This window comes from Heloderma suspectum, chromosome 5, assembly GCF_057233095.1.
Source record: "Heloderma suspectum isolate Gila_16-S chromosome 5, 16-S_ref, whole genome shotgun sequence".
Taxonomy (NCBI): domain Eukaryota; kingdom Metazoa; phylum Chordata; class Lepidosauria; order Squamata; family Helodermatidae; genus Heloderma; species Heloderma suspectum.
Window position 1 is genome coordinate 78,033,063 of NC_139462.1, and position 22,062 is coordinate 78,055,124.

Here is a 22,062-nt window from a genome sequence, read left to right on the forward strand (position 1 = left end):
ATGCTTTCGAACTGTGGTGCTGGAGAAGACTCTTACGAGTCCCCTGGACTGCAAGGAGGTCAAATCAGTCCATCCTAAAGGAAATCAACCCTGAGTGCTCATTGGAAGGACAGATACTGAAGCTGAAGCGGAAATATTTTGGCCACCTAATGCGAAGAGAAAACTCTCTGGAAAAGACCCTGATGCTGGGAAAGACTGAAGGCAAAAGGAGAAGGGGATGACAGAGGATGAGATGGCTAGATAGCATCACCGATGCAATGAATATGAACTTGAGCACACTCTGGGAGAGAGCGCAGGACAGGAAGGCCTGGCGTGCTATGGTCCATGGGGTCACGAATAGTCGGACACGACTGAACGACTGAACAACAAAAATATAATGGCGTTAGCATTTCCTCTCTCCCTGCTGCTTGATGAATGATGTTCAGTGAAGTGGTGTGGTGATTGGGGAAACCCTAAAATGATGATGTCACATGACATGTATTTTTAGTGATATGTTATTAGGTTAATGTGGGTTGTTGGTGCTCATGCATCTCTTCTCGTCATGGGCTGGATCCAGGTTAAGGTGTGTGCAACTGGGCTGGCAGAAGTGGACTTCCTGCCCCCTCCTCCCCACAGCAGACATGCTACACAGCAAGTAAGAGGATCTTGCTTAATGGGGTAGGCTGTGGCGCAGGGGGAAGGGGAATCATTTTGAAGGGGCTGCTATAGGGAGAAGGGGACAAGAAGGCAGGGCCATCTCAAGGTATCTTGGCATCCTAGGTGAGGTAGAACGTTGGTGCCCTCCATCCTATTACTGCTATTGGTTGCTGAATAGCATGAAATGGATTCAAGGGTTGGGGTGGGTGGGAACATGACTTTCCTGGGACATTGATATCTTCTGTTTTTACTTTCTTTAACATTGCAACATTTATCAGTGTCACTGCACTGTAAGGTGCTTTAAACATTTGTTTGGAATGCAGTCTATGCATCCTTTAAACCAGTGATCGTCAATCTGTCCAAACCCAAGACCAACCTATGGTTCTCAACCTAAAACATGGGACCCACTTTTGCATTTTCATTTTTTGCTTATATGGAGGGGAGCGAGAACCCGCAAGGCCACACAAAAGCACTTCTTTGGACACACATTTGTTCCACAAACAAATTCCATTGTGCGGCAAAGCAGAGAGCTTTGGCAATTGGGCGGTATAGATATTTAATAAATAAATAAATAATGCCCTCATTGGCTGAGTGGTTCAGTACACTGCCTCTCACATTAGGGGCAAAAACTGTGATTTAACACAGCACACGAGTGCATCCTGGACAGGCCAATGAAGCGTTTTCCTTTACTGCATGCCAAGCCTTGCCCGGCCACTATTGCTGCTGTCTGTCTGGGGGATGTTTGGTGCGATGGATCCCTTGCACCCTAGGCAGCCACTCACTTTGTCCACCCCCTAGAAATGTCCCTGCAGGACGTCTGCCTCCACCAGCCTAGTTGCACAGCACCTAAATCTGGATCTGACCTCATGTGTAGTTTGGGCTTTAGTTTGTGGCTGAGGTGAGTTTTAAACTAAGGATCTTCCAGCTACTAACCCATTCTTTTAAAAACAATGCCACTCCAGTGTGGATTGGGTATGTTTGAGGATAAGGAAGGCAGTGGCCCAGTTGTGTCAGAACAGATCCCCAGTATCCTCAACTGGGTTTGTTGCTAGCAACTGCTTTCAATGCACCCATTCAGATGTCTATTTCATTGACCATAAAATAAACTCCAAGGCACAAGGATGGAGAGATACTTCCACATTTGTTTGATCCCTGCTGTAAACACAGCTTTTCTTTCTAACTGTATCTAAAATCAAATTTTGCATGCCTTGAAGGCCCTGTGTCATAGTTTATTTACTTTAACATATCTGTTTGTAGCAGACCAGTGTCTCCTTACTTTTATGTGGGAATTGACAAAACAGGCTGAGATGGACTCCTGTTAATTTGGACAGTAGCCCTTATATGATAACATTTACTGGACAATGAAATCTCTAACGCTGCAAAAGCATCACCAAAACAAATGCACATTTCCCCAGCGTAATATAGAAAACCTAAAGACTGACCACAGGCTGGCTTGGAGCATTTAGCATGAGGAATTATGATGAGTGTTTTAATAAAACACAGGAGACCAACCTACTTGATATTCCTATACACAAATCTGCTCCAAGGAAATGATTTGCAGGCAGCCAAGCATAGCTATTATTTTGGTATTCCAATGCATACATGAATTAATGGAAAACAGGTGAATTTTGAAATCTAAAATTAGCCTTCCCAAGTTCTTTTGATTGCAGATGACTTCCTATGTTTTAACAGCTTCTATTTATGCTTCTGCTGCTAATGAATGTGCTAATTTTAAGAGGTCAGATCTAATACTAGGAATAGGCAAATACAGAAAATTTGAAGTTTTAACAGATGAAAGGATGGCTAAATCTAATACGAGCAAATGACAGGATATGGGGAGAAAACATTTTAAGGAAAGGATTACGGATATTGTCTGTAAAGCATAGACAAGAGAGTGATGTGTGGAAGACTTTAGCCCGAGATCCTCCCAGCCTTTGCCAGTCAGAGTAGGCAATACTGGGCTAAGGAAACAAACACTTATAAGGCATGTTCCTGTGGTCCTGTTCACAGTGCTTTTGAGTGGAATCATTTAACTTGCAGCTGAACCTGTGATTAAATAATGATGACAAAGCAAGTAATGGGCATGTTTATATGTACCAGTCAACTACTATAAGATAATATAAGATTTATTTGTATTTATTTGTTTTTTATATTTATATCCCACCTTTTTTCCTCCCTAAGGAACCCCAGGTGGCATACATAATCCTCCTCTCCATTTTATCCTCACAACAAAAACCCTGTGAGGTTGGTTGGGCTGAGAGTCTGTGACTGACCCAGAGTCTCCCAGTGAGCTTTCATGGCCGAGTAGGGGTTAGAACCTGGATTTCCTGACCCCCAGTCCAACATTCTGGCCACTACACCACTGGCTATCTGGAGGGCACCTGCTTCCCCAACCTTGTGCCCTACAGATGTTTTGGATTTCAACTCCCAGCAGTCCCAGTCAAGAATGCTGGGAGTTGTAGTCCAAAAAATCTGGAGGGTACCAGGTTGGGGAAATCTGGCCTAATGAGTTAATGGTAGAGCAAAATTCAATCCAGGGACTTCCTGATTTTGTTGGAAAGTTCCTTAGCCAGTATCCTGTAGACCTTTGCAACTGAATAGCCATTTGTGAAGTGAGCTGTTTGGGGGCAAAGTTTCTCTACAAACTGCCTTATGACCCCAAGGGTCATCCATATATTGTCTGAACAAGTGCATGCAGAGTATTTTATTTTAGCAGACATTACAATTTCTCATTACTGGCCTTTAACTTGGGGATATTTGTATGCCTTTAGTTCAACACTTTGACAGAATCAGTCAAAAGAGCTTCATTCTAAACTCAAGGAAAGTTGTGACTGCCTGCTTTAAAAATAAATAATCCTTCTACCAAATCAAGAGAGAAGAAGGTTCATTAAAATTCTCACAGAAGAACTCTCATCACTCTTTTTTCCATTGCATTTGACATTGCCTGAGAGATGGTTATATATTATGTTTATTTTTAGAGACTATTGTTCTCTTTAAATTGAGTCTGCAGCATGAAAAAATGCAGTAATGTTTGGAGATGGAACTTAATTTAAGAGACTGAGCTATTTCACATTCATCTCTCTTTCTAAAAAGGAATTTTCATCTCAAGTAGTACATCTTAATAATAAAAAAAAAAGATTTGGGGTTTTGGACGAGAAGGAAAACCTTAGCAAGAATTGGTGGCTGCTTCAGGGAGACCTAGATTGAAAAACCTCTGCAGCTTTTTATGAAGTGTTTAATGACATTTATGAGCCAGAACCAGAGTGTCATTTGCTCTGGTTTTTAATCATAAGCTTTGAAGTACTTAAAAAGGAAACCACTTTAATTTAATTTTTTTGAGGGGGGGATGTTTAATCGGGTTGACCTACTCTGCTGTTCCACTTCCTGCAGAAACTTCTGAGAAATCTGACTACTACTATTGGAATGTACTGCAAAAAGACTAACATGTACCTTTTCAAAGCAAAATGCTTAAAGGACCAACTTCATTAATTGGCATCTTTGAACCCTGTTAACACAAGTAACGGAGAGAAAAAAATAATGTCGCATGCTTTCCCCCCAGTAATCAGAGGCATGACACAAACATTCTCTTTTATAGCTGTGTTTCAAGTTTCATGGATGGAAGAGATGTGTTTGTGCTGTTTCCTCAGAAAATGAGAGGAGGTGGGCGGGGGCCCTTGCCAGCTGTTTTAATGCATAGCTGTAGAGCAGCACCTTGGGAACATCTAAGCAGATGTTAGCTGGAGTATAAAATTGAAGAGCACTGCACTGAGATGCTCCAATTAGATTCAGAAAGTGACATCTGCTATTTCTGTTTGGCTGAATTGTCATCTTCTATGTGGCAGCTCTCAAGTCCTTTTATTTTATTGCTGTGATATGCTTTCACCTCATTCACATCCCACTGAATTATTTTGGCTGCATTCTGTGGAAACGCATTGCTAGTGAGGCAGTCTGAATCCAAGGAGCTTTGCCATCTCGAAGACTCCTATAAGTAATGATCCTAAGAAATCCAAATAATGTAATTGCATGATTTAGAAGATACTGTTATGTCAAGTGCAATGGGCTGGGCTGGGTGGTGCAAATATAATGCCTGCTTTCTTGCATTGCAGTCAGGGCACTGCTGCTCAGAAGGCACAGGGGTATTTTCACCCGGCCACCAGCTCTTACTGGGGACTCTTGAGAATGCAGTTCCCTGCAATTTCACTGCCCTTGGGCATGGCCCAATAGCTTCTTTGAGAATTAAGACTCTATGAAGATCTGAGGTCTCTTCAACCCCCACCTGGCCATTATGCCATATCTATGATAATGGGACTTGTTTGGTTACTAGGCAATGGTCCCCAGCCACTTCTGACCTGTCTTTTTGGGAGCGACAGTGGCATAGGCAGAATGGAATATGGAGACAGAGAATGATACCTGCAGAAGATGGTAGAGAGGAGACAAGAGAATACTAGTGGGGCAAATGAGAAGAGAATAGCCATGGCGGTGCCCAGACCCTTCAACAACCAAGGATCTTCCTAGTAAATGCTGCATTTGGTTGCCTTCTGAAGAGCTGCAGTTTGACAATGTAAGCAGTGGAGGTTGATGGCTCTGATGTCAGTTGGATGTTAACTCTGCTGTGGGTTTCAGTCAGAACCAGTCAGAACTCTAAAGGGCCTATCCAAGCTGCAGAACCTATTCTGGGGATAAGGTTCAGCACATTGGATAGCACAGTGGATTTGATACCTGAAGAACTGGTGAGGAGTTTTAGTGAGCTCTCACAGCTGTGTCTTGTATAGTGTGCTAAGTGCATAGCGACCTGTGTAGTCTAATATAGTGAGCAGATTTTAGCTAACCAAAATTATTATTATTATTATTATTATTATTATTATTATACCCTGCCTTTTCCCCAGTACTGGGACACAAGGCAGCTTACAAACATTAAAACATATATGATTAAAACATATGAAAATATACAAAAATTAAAATATAAATTAAACAACAATACAATTAAAATTATATTAAAACATTAAAGCAACATTTTAAAACAGCATTTTAGCAGCTTACCCCCAGTTTCCAACTATGTCCCAAAGGCCTGCTGGAACCAGAATGTTTTAGTCTGCCTCTGGAAACACATCAAGGAAGGAGCCATCCTAGCCTCCCTGGGAAGGGTGTTCCACAGCCATGGGGCAGCCACCAAGAAGGCCTTCTCCCAGGTTCCCACCAAATGTGCCGGTTACAGTGGTGGGACTGGTAGAAGGGCCTCCCCAGAAGATCTCAGGATGTGGGCAGGTTCATAAGGGAGAATACGGTCTTTCAGGTAACCTAGACCGGAGCTGTATAGGGCTTTATAGGTCATAGCCAGCACTTTGAATTGTGTGCGGAAACAGACTGGAAGCCAGTGAAGCTGTTTTAACAAGGGAGTCGTATGCTCCCTGTAACCAGCCCCAGTCAACAGTCTGGCAGCAGCTCTTTGAACCAACTGCAGTTTCTGAACACTCTTCATAGGCAGCCCCACGTAGAGCGTGTTGCAGTAATCCAAACAGGATGTAACTAGGGCATGTGTCACCGTGTCCAGATCAGACATCTCCAGGAATGGGCACAGTTGGCACACAAGTTTTAACTGTGCAAAAGCACTCCTGGTCACTGCTGAAATCTGAGCATCCAAGCTTAGGGCTTAATCCAGGAGCACCCCCAAACTGCAAACCTGAGTCTTCAGGGGGAGTGTAACCCCATCCAACACAGGCTGAATCCCTATTCCCTGATCTGCCTTTTGACTGACCAGGAGCACCTCTGTCTTGTCTGGATTAAGTTTTCATTCGTTCTCCCTCATCCAGTCCATTGCTGATGCCAAACACTGGTGAAGGACAGAAATAGCTTCCTTGGAATCTGGTGGAAAGAAGTAGTAGAGCTGGGTGTCATCAGCATATTGGTTGCACTGAACTTCAAAACTCTGGACAACCTTTCCCAGTGGTTTCATGTAGATATTAAATAGCATAGGGGACAGAACAGAACCCTGAGGGACCCTGCAAGCTAATGACCACAGAGTCGAACAGGCATTCAACACCACCTTCTGAGTTCACCCTGCTAGGAAGGAATGAAGCCACTGTAAAACAATACCCCCAAGTCCCAGTGAGGCATCCCAGAAGAATACCATGGTCGATGGTATCGAATGCCGCTGAGCAGTCCAGCAGAACTAACAGGGACACACTCCCCCTGTCCAGTTCCCGGCGTAGGTCATCCACCAAGGCAACCAAAGCTGTCTCCATCCCATACCCAGGTCTGAAACCAGATTAAAATGGATCAAGATAATCTGTTTCATCCAGGAACCCCTGGAGCTGGGAGGTCACCACACGCTCTAATACCTTGCCCCAAAATGGTATGTTAGAGACTGGACAATATTTATCTAGTATGGTGGGATTCAGGAAAGGCTTCTTCAACAGAGGTCTCACAACTGCCTCTTTTAAGCTTAATGGAACAACACCTTGTTCCAAAGAGGCATTCACCACCCCCGTTATCCACTCAGCAGGTCCTCCTCTGGCCTCTTTAATATGCCAGAAAGGGCAAGGATCCAGCATACATGTGGTGGCTCTCATCACTCCAAGGATCCTGTCCACATCCTCGAGCTGCACAAATTGAAAAGAATCCATCAATGCTGAACAAGCAGGAGCCAAAGTGACATCCATAGGATGTGCATCAACAGCATCCAAGTCAGAACAGATCCGAGTGATTTTATCAGCAAAGTGCTGAGCAAATTGTTCACAGCGGGCTGTCGAATGGTCAGAATTTTTGTCACATGGGCCAGGATGTAGAAGGCCCCTGGCCACTCAAAACAGCTCCACTGGCCGGCTTCCTACAGATGTAATGGTGGCAGAAAAGAAAGACTTCTTTGCTGCCCTCACTGCCACAGAGTAGGCTTTCAAATAAGCTCTAGCCTGTGTTCATCAGACCCATTCCGAGTTTTCCACCAGCATCGCTCTAGTCTCCGTCTCATTCATCACCGCCAGTTCCCCAGAGAACCAGGGTGCTGGCTTGGCTCCACACTGTGAGAGGGGACGCTCAGGAGCTATTGTGTCCACTGCCCTAGCCATTTCTCTATTCCAGAGATCAGCCAGGGCTTCGACAGAATCGCCTGCTGAGGCAGCAGGAAAATCCCCAAGAACCGTCTGGAAACCATCCGGATCCATGAGCCTCCTGGGACAGACCAGCTTAATCGGTCCCCCACCCCTGCAGAGGCACTGAGTTCCAGTGAGTCTAAACCCCACCAGCTAGTGATCTGTCCATGACAACGGAACAACAGAAAGTTCCTCCACACCCAGATCACCGTCATCCTGCTCAGCATAGAAAACTAGGTCTAGAGTGTGACCTGCTGTATGTGAGGGGCCAGAAACCACTTGGGACAGACCCATGGTCATCATGGAGGACATGAAGTCCTGAGCCACTCCCAACAAGGCAGCCTCAGCATGGATGTTGAAGTCTCCCAGCAGAACAAGCTGAGGGGACTCCATCACCATCTCCAAGATCACCCTGGCTAGCTCAGGAAGGGAGACTGTTGGGCAGCGGGGTGGGCGGTACACCAACAGAATCCCTATTCTGTCCTGAGCACCCACTTTTAAGAAAACACACTCAAACCCAGTTGACTGTGGGCCAGGGCACCTGGTGAGGGTGATAGAATCATGATAGACCACTGCAACTCCACCACCCCCCACCCCCCCAGGTCTAGACTGCTATACTACAGAAAACCCTGGGGAACAAAGCTGAGATAGATTAACACCCCCAACTTCATCCAACCAGGTCTCTGTAATACATGCCAGGTCGGCATGCTCATCCAGGATCAAGTCCTGGATGGCAGCTGTCTTACCATTCACTGACCTGGCATTCACCAACAGGTAGGCCCCTGATGGGCAACTTCCCTAGTGGGCCTCTCACACATTTTTAATTGGTACCAAGTGAGTGCAGCTCCATATGTCAACAACTGTACATATGCCTGGTTGCCTCACCCCTCTGAGATAGGGAGAAGTCTCTTATCTCACCCATGAGCTGGGAGGCTCTCCATCCTAGTTGGAATGTTGGGGCCTCTCTCTCTATGGAAAGGCAATTTCCCAGGCTGGGATTCTTTGAGAACCTTCGAGAATATGGGAGAGGGCTATATAAGCTGGAGAACAAAATGAACCAATTTGGTCTTGCTCCAAGGGGGAATTGTGCATTGCCAGCCTGGAGAACTTTTGCCAGTCCTGAGGGGAGCATCTCATATATCTTGGGGACTCAGGTATACATTATCAGCTGTAGCAAAGGTGCCTGCTTTGTCAACTGAAAGGGTCATAACCTTTCTTTGTATATTCTTTTTGCCTCCATATATCATCTTTTTGTAATCAATAAACTGCTAAACTAATCCATTTGTAATTTGTTTTACTTTGGCAGTTATATGAATCTGGATTAATTGGGACCTAATAAGTCAGATAGGGGGCCGCGGTGGCTTAGTGGTTAAGATGCTGAACTGCAGACTGGAAGGTCGGCAGGTCAGCAGTTCAAGACCCGAGTGCTGTGTGACGGAGTGAGCTCCCGTCTTCAGTCCCAGCTTCTGCCAACCTAGGAGTTTGAAAGCAAGAAATTGCAAGTAGATAAATAGGTACCGCCTCGGCGGGAAAGGTAACAGCGTTCCGTGCACCTCGGTGTTCAGTCATGCCGGCCACATGACCACGGAAGCGTCTTTGGACAGCGCTGGCTCCTCAGCTTAGAAATGGGGATGAGCACCGCACCCTAGAGTCGGACACGACTGGTTGGGGACACCTTTACTTTTACTTTTTTAATAAATCAGAATCCCATAAATCAACACGGATAGCTTCTTTAGAGTTCTGACTGGTTCTGTCTGAAACCCAGAGTGGATTCACAGACCCGCTGACAGCAGAGCCACTGGTCTCTGCTGAACATAATCATCAGATGTGCCCGATCTCGTCTGATCTCGGAAGCTAAGCAGGGTCAGCCCTGGTTAGTACTTGGATGGGATACCGCCCGGGAATCAGGCTTCCTGCATTGAGCAGCGGGTTGGACTCAGTGGTCTCAATGGACCCTTCCAACCCCATGATTCTATGATCTATGACCATATTCTTCTATTTTACATTCAGGAGAAGGCCATGTGCTGTATAAGGGATGTCAAATTAGGGTTGCAAAATGTGTGCCTCCTGGTTCTAGAACCTTCTTGCTCCCTTGCGTGGCCTTGAATACTTGTATCTATTGTAAACGAAGTCAATTCATAGAGGAGACATTTTCACAATGTCAAATTTGGGTTTTTTATTTTCATTGTAGCTTTCCCCCAGATATAAAGTCAGAAATTGTCAAAGTGCATGAATGTCTTTGATGTGTGCAGTGTCCTAATATTACCAAGTGCTGCTCCATTGCTTCTCCACCGATTTAAAACAGATTTTCAAGGGGCTGCAGGGGGAAGAGGGAATTGGCAAAAATCTCTTCCCCTCCTCTTCCATTAGCAGAGACATCCACTGGATCAAAAGCTCTTCTACAAATGGAAGGGCACAATTTGATTCAGCCCTATAGTATGGAAGAAACCTCAGATGTTACACTGTTTCTGGCCATATATTACCTTTAAAAGTAAAACCAGTTTTTACTTGTTGCCCATACATATATCACTGCTGGAGTGCACAAGAGAAAAGTACTGATTCTCATGTTAAAAAAACATTTAAGATCCATGTCACAATTCTAATTTACCATGAAAAGCCTTAAAAACAGTTGAACATCTGGGTTGTATGTTTGTTGCTATTCTTCTTGGCCGATGTACTGAACAAATGCAAACCAGTTTTTGTTTTCCTGTGGTTCAAATAAGGCACAGCTCTTGTTAACAATTTATTCCTAATCTCCCCAACGGTTGTGTATCTATGTTCTGTACATTTTTAGTTTGGTCCCAGTTTTGGATACTGGAAATGTTTCATCGGTTCTTTTCTTCCAGGTAATTTATTGACTCAGCAAATCTCACATAGCTCAACTGTGCTGGCTTTTCTCATGGAGTTACCTGCTTTGAATGTGTAAAAAGCCAAACCTAATAATTATATTTCAATTCCAGTGCTATCATAATATAGCTTGGAAATAAATGTGTTGTTTTGTTGGCCAGTCGCACACTGTCAAGACCTTCTTCTCTGTATCATATTATAATGTTAAATCAGGGGTGGGCAACTTGTAGCCCTTCAGATGTTTTGGCCTATAACGCCCATGATTCCTCACCATTGGCTATGCCAGCTAGGGCTGTTGGGAGTTGTAGGCCAAAACATCTGGAGGGCCACAAGTTGCCCATCCCTGCAAATAATGGCTTGCGAGGTAAGGGTGAAAATTTGATGAGAAAACACACATCTGTTCCACACAAAATAATTTGATCCCATGATGGTTTGGTAAAGTCAATTGTGTTTAGCAACTTCCTCTTTTGCCCATTTTCTTTTGCTTACCCTTCCCAACTTCGCAGAGTTGTACTGCAATGTACTTTTTTGTGCCACTTTCTTTTGAAGGAATGTTGTTGTTCTTTTCCCCCATTTCACTTTGTCTTTATAAACATTCTGCAGATGAACATTCTGTAAGGTAGTATATCAGTATTTTTCAATACTTTGAGATGGTGAGCCAAGGTAACATAAGTTGTATTATTCAGTAGTTCATTAGTATTTACAGGGCAGCGCAGATCACTGTTGTTTCAATCTTGACATAGAATGCAATGATTAGTCTCATAGTATAGGTTGTTTCTCACTATCATTTCCTAGAGTGGATTCACTGAACAGTTTAAATCATTCTGGTGTGTTCAGCATTATTTTTTCATTTTTATGGAGGTTTTTTTGAGAACTCAGCTAGCACTCCTGAAAAGGAAACATGAAAATTACACACCAATAATTAAATATTTGTTATTTAAAAATAGATATATTTAAAACCTTGCTTTTAAATGTTCACAAAGAGATTCCTTGAACTCAAAAACCTCATGACTTCACCAGGAGGGTTGGGTGGGAGGGAGAAATTAATATATGAACTGCGCCATACTAAAAATGTGTGGCTGTATTTCAAATTGGGACTAGATCCCTTTGAACTAAGCCCAGCTTAGTTCCCCTCCACCTTCCTCAACTCAGTCTTGAGGAAGGGAAGGGTTAACCGGTGGTAGAGAGCTTACATCAGCACAGGAGGAGTCTCTAGCCCACACCCAAAGAATAAGCAATGTTTATTCTTTAGATGCAAAGCCCCTTGAGGAATTAAGCCACAGTAATAGTAACTATCTAAGTGATCTTCTGGATATAGAATTCCTTAGTGAGTTGTCATTTAGATGTATATATTGTTGTGTTGTTGTTGTTCAGTCCTTAAGTGTACTAAAGTGTACTATTCAGGTGTGATTAAAAGTGGTGAAACTCATCACATGAGCAGCTGTACATGCGAAGGCCTCCTCACTATGTGTGGATGCCTATGGAGGAGCTTCATTATGACATGACGTTATGGGCAGGGCCACTTGGTGGGGCCCCATTCCTGCTCACATAGTGAATTTCATCACTTTTAATCACACCTGAATAGGGCTTGTGTGTCTAGAGATTCTGACATTATCCAGAGGAAATGAGGGGGCTGCATGGGCATCTGCAAGAATTTATCCTGGGAATTGAGGAAGTATATACATACAGAATTACTTTAGCAACAGGTAACAGGCTTGCCATTTCTAGTAGATTAGGTGACTTGATAGCAGTGAAGCCTGGGCACCAGATTGATCAAGCTGGGTGGACCTGACCTCTGAGAAACCCATATACAAGTCTAAACCTCCATTGTTTCTCAATGAGTAGACCTATATCTTTCAATGGGTAGACCTGATGTCCAGATGATATCTTTCCACCTGTGACTGAAATCCTCAGTTTCTCCCCCTTCACCTCCTCCAGGCCCTTAGTTAATTGCAGCCCTCCAATTAGTTTCCCACCCACTGATTCTGCTCCAATTCCAAATCAGTTCCCTTTCAATTCATCCATCCATCCATCCATCCATCCATTCATCATTGCCCCTATTCATAATTCACCCCTAAATAAATAAGGGGTGAATTATGAATTCAATGAATTCATTCCCCCAGATTAATATCCCACCCAGAGATCACCCCAAATCCATTTTCTCCAAGTTTATTACCTATCCAGATCTGAAGCAGGATTCAGTCTCTGAACTTCTGAAGTTAAGGGGGGAGGCTTGAGCAGAGGTACTTGCTACACATGCACGCACACACACATGCACACCTGCTTACTTGATCCTTGCCCATCTTGGCTCATTATGAGCTGCAGAGAGAGACTGGGTGAGGGGATCAAGGTGGTGGTGAACGCCTCCCTTGAGGAGGGAGTGATGCCATCAGCCCTCAAGGAGGCAGTGATAAGACCGCTCTTAAAGAAGCCCTCCTTGGATCCTCAAGTTCTGAACAACTTTCGCCCAGTCTCAAATTTGCCATTTTTGGGCAAGGTGATTGAGCGGGTGGTGGCGGTGCAGTTGAAGGCACACTTGGAAGAAACTGATTATCTAGACCCATTTCAGTCGGGCTTCAGGCCTGGGCATGGGACAGAAATGGCCTTGGTCGCCTTGGTGGATGATATGAGGAGGGCTCTGGATAGGGGTGAATGCTCCTTCCTTGTTCTCCTCGACCTCTCAGCGGCTTTTGATACCGTTGACCACGGTATCCTCCTGGACCGCCTGGAGGGGTTGGGCATTGGAGACACTGTATTGAGGTGGTTCCGGTCCTTCCTCTCCGGCAGGTACCAGAGGGTAGCACTGGGAGAGGAGGTTTCGGACCCGTGGCCACTTACTTGTGGGGTGCCACAGGGTTCCATCCTCTCCCCGATGCTATTTAACATCTATGTGAAGCCACTGGGGGCTATCATCAGGAGGTTTGGGGTGCAGTGTCATCAATATGCGGATGACACGCAGCTCTACCTCTCATTCAAATCTTCACCAAGGTTGGCTGTAGAATCCCTGTCCAAATGTCTGGAGACGGTGAGTGGCTGGATGGGGAGGAATAAGCTGAAGCTGAACCCTAACAAGACCGAGGTACTTTTGGTGGGAGACAAGAGGAGGCTGGGGGATGTTGACCTGGTGTTGAATGGGGTACGGCTACCCTTGAAAGACCAGGTCCGCAGCCTGGGGGTCATTTTGGACTCCCAGCTGTCCATGGAGGCTCAGGTGTCAGCTGTGAGCCGGACAGCGCTGTATCAACTCCATCTGATATGGCGGCTGCGCCCCTTCCTTCCCGACCATCTGCTCCCATCGGTAGTACATGCCCTGGTCTCCTCTCGTTTGGACTACTGTAATGCGCTCTACGTGGGGTTACCCTTGAAGACGGTTCGGAAACTGCAGCTGGTACAGAACGCGGCGGCTCGCCTGATTAAAGGCAGCCGCCGGCGAGATCACATCACTCCAGTGCTGAAGGAGTTGCACTGGTTACCAGTTGTTTTCCGGGCCAAATTCAAGGTGTTGGTTTTGACCTTTAAAACCCTATATGGTTCCGGCCCAGCCTATCTTAAGGAGTGCCTCCAGCAACACCAGACAGGCCGCTTAACAAGATCAGCCTCGGATGGCCTTCTCTCTGTCCCATCAGCCAGGACAGCTAGACTGGTGGGGACGAGGGAGAGGGCCTTCTCTGTGGTGGCCCCCACTCTGTGGAACTCCCTCCCTAGGGAACTCCGTCATGCCCCCTCTTTAATGAGCTTCCGTCGTGCATTAAAAATGTGGTTGTTCAGGCAGGCATTTGGGGTGGGTTAGGGTATTTTTTTTAAAAAAAAATTATGGTAAAATTTTATTGTTTTAAATTGTTTATGGTGGGTTGTACATCGCCCAGAGTGGCTGGGTGACCAGTCAGATGGGCGATTAATAAATTTAATAAATAAATAATAAATAAAATGCACACACGCACACATAACTACTGCTCATTCCATGGCACTTCTCCTCTTCTGACTTCTTCCACCTCCCTCTCCCACTATGTAGGATACTTGTGCTGCTCACTCTGCCATTGTTTCCTCTACTTCATCCTGCTGCGCCCACTTACTCTCCTCCCCCCCCCATTATTGTGTAGCTAGCTGGTGGTGGTTCCTTCTCTTCTCACAATGCAGCTGTGGAGAAATAGCTGGTAGGCACTCAGTTTTCTTGGGCAGTGCTGGGCTGGTGGATCAGTAATGGCTGAAACCAGGGGAGAGCAACTGCCCTCCTTCCTCCCACCCCATGGATACCAATGGAGCCATGGTTTGTTTTTGTTTTGGAATTTTAAAAATTCCGTTTGGAATTTTGGAATGAAAGTGGGGGTGGGGGGAGCTTAAAGCCTGAAGTGCCATGGTGTGGATCTGAATCGGGGCTGCATGTGCTTACACAGAGGTAAAGGGATCTAGAACACATAGCTCTACAATGTGTGCTAGAGAGAACATTTAGTTTGCACCCTAATGGGTGCTCAAGAAGTGCTTGGAGTGAGTGAAGGAGGCCTTGGTAGCGGCAGTGTAGAGGTACAGAAAGTACGTCATCTCTGGGGTGGCAGAGAGGGGATGGCAAAGTCAAATTTGCAGGCGGGAGTCATGAAGAAAGAAAGGAAGTCAATAGAGAGCAAGGAATTTCACCTATTGGCAAGGTCTGCCCCAAGACATTTTGCTGCCGGAGGTGAAGAACAAGATGGCCACCTGAAGACGCTGACCAGAGAAACTTACTTTGACAGCATCCTCCACTGCACCTGAGGGCAGCAGGCTAGTTTAGGGATTACAGGGCAGGCTGCTTGGGACACACAGCTCTGTCCTCCAACACAGGAGAATAGCCAGGGGGTGTCAGCTGCTGCCTCCTCCACACCACCCAGGCCAGCATCCACCACCTGAGGTGACTGTCTCATTCTATCTAATGGTAGGGCCAACCCTGCTATTGGCAATAAGAAACAATGTGACAGCAAATGGAGACGCAAGCACATTGATGCGACACCACATTTAACCAATACCAGCTCACCTCTTGTTTAAATTGTCAGAACTTTCCTTCACCCTCTGTCCCAGTTTGATGCATGATATACTTTCTCAACTGATGTAACTGATGTTTCAAAATCAAAACTTGATGCGTCATGAATAAATGTCTGAAATCTGGGATGAGCGAAGATGCTGGGGGTCCCAATCCCCCTATATGTCTGTGGCATATGGCCAGCCACTTGCTAAAGAAATCAGCCCCTGGCTGTTTTTCATGTCAATTGCTGTGTCAAACTGGTTGCTTGAATCAACCGTTCTGCTGAATTCTGCTGTAGTCGCAGGGAGTGAGTTTTACCAAGCAAGCATTAAGGCAAACCTCTGTTGACTCCAAACAACCCAATGTTATCAGATTTTTCCATTAGTTTGGCAACACTCCAAACAGCTGTCAACTGACTCCATAAAACGTGCACTGTGAAAACCTTAGCAGTTGCCACTGCCTAGGCTCATCATGTCAGCTCTCCATTTTAGGTTACTGGAATGTATTTTGTCAGATTCCTTAGTCTGATCCATTAAGCAAATGTGCTTGTCAAAGCTTCTAATCATAGCTAGAGAGAGAGAGAGAGTGAAAGAGAAGAAATAAAATGCAGTAATTACTAAGTTTCTATAAGAAGAGTAGTCAGTTACCAGATTTCTCGCCTATATTCCGTCAGCTAAGTAATATATAACCATAATAGGGCAAATTAGGCCCTCATGCAATCTGTGTAATCCCACTGAAGTAATAGGTTTGTACTATTTTACTCTCTTGAGGAGGATTTGATGTACTATAAATAAAAAGTGGTTTAACTGCAGGGAGCAATGGCTTCCAATTTAAAAAACAAACAAAAAACCCTTAGCAATATTGGCAATAAAAATGAGAGATGCTGCTGCTGTAAATGGATTATGATGTATAAAGAGCATTGGATTGCTATGCCTGGGCACCCAGTATATTTGCTGGGATCCAATAGTTAGCCAGGATATAATACTCTACATGTGCCTTGAAGCCTTTCAGGCTGCCCCATTACCACCATAGACATTGGTACTCTGAAAAAAAAAGCAGTTTTTGAAAGTGATGTTCAGTGCTGCAGCCAAAAAAGGGAAATTTGCCATCATCTGCAATCAAGGGGGACTTTAGATCCCAACCACCATCTTGAGTTAGAGCAATCTAACTCAATGTTAGATTGATGTCTTCTTGGAAACGTTTGGGGTGGGAATCACCAATATTATATGTGCTTAAAAACGCCAGCTGGAGAGGACGGACCTTGCCTCAGTTATCCACACACTAGTGATGTCCAGGCTGGACTACTGTAATGTGCTATATGTGGGGCTGCCTCTGAAGACAATTCAGAAACTCCAGCTCATGCAGAATTCGGCCACCTGAGTATTGGTGGGGGTGAGGTGATTTGATCACATAATGCCTATACTGCACCAGCTGCACTGGTTACTGGTGTGTTTCCAAGCCCAATTCAAAGTGCTGTTTTTGACCTTTAAAGCCTTAAATGGTTTGGAACCAAGGACTGCCTTCACCCATATCAGCCTGCCCACACTTGAAGATCAGAAAGAGAGGCCCTTCTCATTTGCTCACTGGTGAAAGCAGTCAGGTGGGTGACCACACATGAGAGGGCCTTCTCTGCTGTGGCTCCACACCTTTGGAACAAGTTGCCATCAGAAGTCCACCATGCTCTGTTACTGCAGGCTTTTAAGAAGGCTTTGAAAATATATTATTTTACTGTAGGCTTCTCTTGATATGACTGCTGTTGCTGTTAACTGTCATTATCATTGTTGCTGGCTTTATTGTTGGCTTTTATTGTTGTTTTATTGTTTTCATGATTTTTATCACTTTTAGTATTTTAACTGTTTTTATGTATTTTATTGCTGTAAGCCACTTTGGGAGGGCTTCTGCCCTGAAAGGCAGCCAAGAAATGTTTTAAATAAAATAAATAAATTAAAAATAAAAATAAAATAGCATTGTTTCTAGACTTGGAGGGTAACAACAAAAGCATCAGAAAATAAACCAGAGGCTATTGAAAGCAAGCTGATTCCTAAAGCTTCCAGGCAGTACAACTGGGTTAATCATACATCCGATTCCCAAAGAGGAATAGTTGAAGTCTAATTTTGACAACCAATTCCAGCTCTCTGAATCTGTTTCTCTCTGCTATTAATGGACACTGTTGCGCTCCTGTCCTGCTGTGGGCTTCCCATAGGCATCTGATTGGCCACTGTGGGAACAGAATGCTGGACTAGATGAGCCTTTGGTCTGATCCAGCACAGCTCTTAGGTTATGTTCTTATGCCTAAATTCAACTGCTGCTTCTCCATCCCCTCCACTCCCCAGTCGCGTGACTTCTAGAACTGACCTGAAATACTGCTGAGACAAATGGCAGCTAGAATTTGGGGAGGGATGGGGCAGGAATTGCTCCCCCTCCTTTTCCAAACTTTTCTTCATTATGGCAGTGGAAGTAAATTGCATTTCTCCTGCAGCTCCCAGAGCAATACAGGAAGGTAAGAAAGCACCACCCAATTGCCAAAACAATTGGTTGATGCTCCCTTATTTATTTCTTTATATGAGAATTTCTCTCCCTTCCTTCCAATGCATCCTCATCACTCAGGGCAAGTTACATCAGTTAAAAATCGCAAGATTATCATAAAACCACAGTATTGGCAAAATTCAATGGAAGCAGGCCAAAGGGAGCTTCGGCTATTGGGTGGTATAGAAATGAACTGAACTGAACTGAACTGAACTGGAATGAATGAATGAATGAATGAATGAGGGATAAAAAGCAAACTTCGGATGAAAATATGATCCGCCTGGCAGGGCAAAAGCCTGCCATGCTAGGAAGGCAAAATCATAGTTAGTGGTCCATTTCCAAAATAATGTGGTATATTGGATCATTAAAAAATATCTGGTTGTTACCAGCACAGTAAAGAACTGAGAGGTGGTGTTCAATCATTTGTTGAAACTATTTATAGGATGAGATTAAAACAGGATTTCCACAGACATTTTTAGGAGCAATATAAGAGGAAAATCCCTCCCTCCCTCAAGCTTTGCATCTATATGGAAGCAAAACATCTATATGAAAGATAAATAATCTGCACTTCCTACTGCCAGAGGAACTTTGACAATGAAAATTGATGATAATATTCCTGAGGTACTAAAGTTTCTTGCACAGTGCTACAAGTCTATTACCTTAGGTAGAGGAGAACGATAAAATGGAATGAGTACAGATAGTATGCACCCAGAAGCTGTCAATACTATTGGAAAGGTATTACAACCATTTGGTTCAGGATATATGGGTACCCACTGCCAACTACTTCCAGTTTTGCAGCTGTAACTCTGGTATCTGGATCACTGCATGCATAACTTTCCCCACATATGCAAGATCATACACCCATGTATTCTATATGTTGTTACTCTGAAATAACAGAAAGGTTATTTGCATGCACAGTCACTAATCTGGATGGGGATACCACATTTTCATCCTCCTTTTAGCATTCTTCAGTCATCCACAGTGGATGGAGCTACAGTTTCAATGACTGGGTTTGGCATGTCCTCCATTATTTAGCCTAGAACATCAGAGAGGCCCCCACCAAATGGCCAGCAGGCCTGAGACCTCCAGAATATGCATATGCCTTACTCTCTGCGAGGCTCCTAATGCAAGTAAGTCACCTGGCACTGCCTTTTAATGGCAATCTAACACCTGGAAACAGAAAGCACCACACAGGATGGAAAACCCACTGGTAAATGCATCAGAGGTACTCACCTATTAGCATCACCTAAAGTATGCACATCATCACCCTCTTGCATTATGCACTTTTGCACTAGGCACTCATGGCATGAAAACCAATCCCTGCTTTCATCATCTAGGTCCCCTGACTTAGAGATGTATGTGAATTTTGTTCCTTTTCACAAATCCTAAATGTAAGCAGGACCACAATTCTTTGAAAAGTTTTGCAAATTTCCAAACCTGTGTTCGCATTCAGATTTATGCATCACAAATAAGAGGACAGAAGAGGGCACTGATTTGCATACACTCTCCATATGCTAATACATCTAAATGCAAATTTAGATAAATGTTATAATTTAAACAAAAATATAATACATCTCGCCAACTGTGTGCCTGCCTATTGTCCAGGTGTTAAGTGTTGATGTATCAATATAAACACTCCTGGTGTAAGAAACATACAACACAGCACTGGGCCAGTTAGTTACCAAATTTATAATAATAATAATTACAAGTACAGTTGTGCCAATTGGTTTACAATTATACACAATCAGTCAGAATTTCAAAGCAACTATATCAATTATGCTGGTCTATTTAACAACAACTCTAACAGTTATGTCTACGGAACCCAGGTGTATCTCTGTTTCAACTAAATGAGGTCTTCATCAGGCATTCCTGTAGATCTAACAAGTTCAGTAACAATTTACAGTAACTGATAATGTAGCAAAAACAGAAATCACTTCCTGAATAAACAATTTCTAACAATGGCATACTGGACCTGATAAAGGCAAAATAGCCTTTATTAATTGGTTGAAGGTGAGGTAATCCCTAAAAAAAGAAAAACAAATACATTTATAATATTATATGTTTCACCCATTTTTGCTGACCCAAACATGCCCCAAATTTGCAGTTAGTGGTTACCTGATTTTTGCAGCTCACCCTTTAAATTATCTTTGAACTGGAATTGGACAGAATAGCCCTTCAAATAGAGGACAGACCTCTGGCAGCCCTTCAAATAGAGGACTGTCCTCTATAAAAGGGACACATGGCCACCCTATGCTAGTTTCAGACCCCGATGTTTCCAATACAAGCCCTGCAGTCTCTACGCTTTATTAGCAGGGTGGGTGGGAAAAGGAGTGTTCTTCAAACAGCCCTGTCTATAGGACATTTTATAGGGTTAGTAGCCAAGTATGAGGTAAGTGTCTTGTGGGGGGTGGTGATGATATGTACCTTATGTCTGCTGCTTTTGTCTAGTTGCAAATAAATCCCTAGGAAATGCTCTGCACTTCAGCCACTATTGCTGAAGTAATGAAGGGATTTAATGTAAAAAATAAAGGAAAATAAAATCTGAACACTGACGCTCATGATTCCTATCTTTTGTATAATTATTTTCCAGTACTTACAGTACCTTAGAGAGCAGCTTTCTACAACTGTCATTAAAATTCCTACATGCTGAAATATAATCGATTCAGTGTAGATGTTCTGACTGGAAAGCTAATCGGGTATCTTGTCTTGTTGGTTGTTTATTAACTTGGTAAAACAGGCAGCAAGCAAAGTTCTGCTGGTAAAATAATAAATGAAGAAACAGAATACTCTGCTGCAAACTCTAGTTGTTTTGACACTAAGGGGAAATCTACACAATGCTTTTTTATGTACAATCAGAGCCACAGCAGACATTACGTTAAATAATACTCTAGTGTGCTTTAACCCTTTCCCCACTACTATGGGCCTGATCCAGGTCCCCCACCGCTTGCGCCAGCAATTTCAATTGCAAAATAGTGATCCAATGGAATCACTATCCAATGAATCACTATTTTGCAATAGACACTGAGTTGTTTGCCAGAGTAGGAGTTTGTTGCACTGCTCCCACACACCTCCACGTGTACATTGGGCATGTGCATCCCTGTTGTTACTGTAAGATTCATCAGGGACTCAGGAAAAGACAGACAAAGTGTTCAAAGCATGTCTTTATTACAATGATTTTCATACAAACAGGTATGGAGGGTGAGGTCTATCAGAATTAGTACTGTGCCGAAAATTTCTCCCACATTTTTTGACTGTTCTCATTCAATTTGATAGAAAAGAAATTGCTTTTGAAAAGAAATCCAAAGGTGAAGAAATTTCAGAGAAATTCTCATGGGTTGGGTTTAGGTTTCTTGGGCTTACCCTATTTAGGAGGTGGCCAATGAGTGAGTGCAAATGTGCTGTCTTTCATTGTACAATCATCTCTCCAGCAACCTGTAGCCTCCTCAGCTTCTTCACTTCAATTAAAGCCCAGTGGAAGGCATCATGAGGTAATTCCTCCCATGGGGCCTTTTCAGATCAGGAGGTGCAGTCAGCCTGGGAGTGATTAGGTAAGCTCAAAAATGCCACAAAAAAAGGATTATAAAACATCCTGAGAATGAGGCAGAGCAACAGGGGCCTCTTTCACGGGGGAAGAAAACTTTCAGGAAACTGGAGGACAGATTTTGCCTCAGCACTAACTCTACCTCTTCCCTTCAGCTAGATACAACACTGCCCCCCCCACACACACACCTGCATTGTGGTGAATGCAAAATGGGGGCAATTTCCCTCCCTATGAGAAACTGTTGAGAATTTCTCCTCCCCCTGGAGAAATTCAATGAAATTGTCTCCCAGATATCTCTGCCCAGAAATAAGGTGGAGAATTCTGAGAGACTATTTGTGCACAGCTCTAATCAGAATCATTCATGGCTGCCTAAGCATGTCTAGCTTCTAGATATAGAGCCTGAGTCCTCAGCAAAAGTTAAACTTTGGTTG

General features: G+C 43.9%; 1 protein-coding gene and 1 pseudogene across 1 annotated transcript in view; one reads left to right on the forward strand and one right to left on the reverse strand.

Annotated features, from left to right (window-relative positions):
- The window catches only part of GALNTL6 (polypeptide N-acetylgalactosaminyltransferase like 6), a 345,089-nt gene that overhangs the window by 56,683 nt on the left and 266,344 nt on the right, over nt 1–22,062 (forward strand). The gene's annotated exons all lie outside the window — the stretch shown is intronic.
- LOC146344040 (uncharacterized) lies at nt 6,903–8,036 on the reverse strand (annotated as a pseudogene).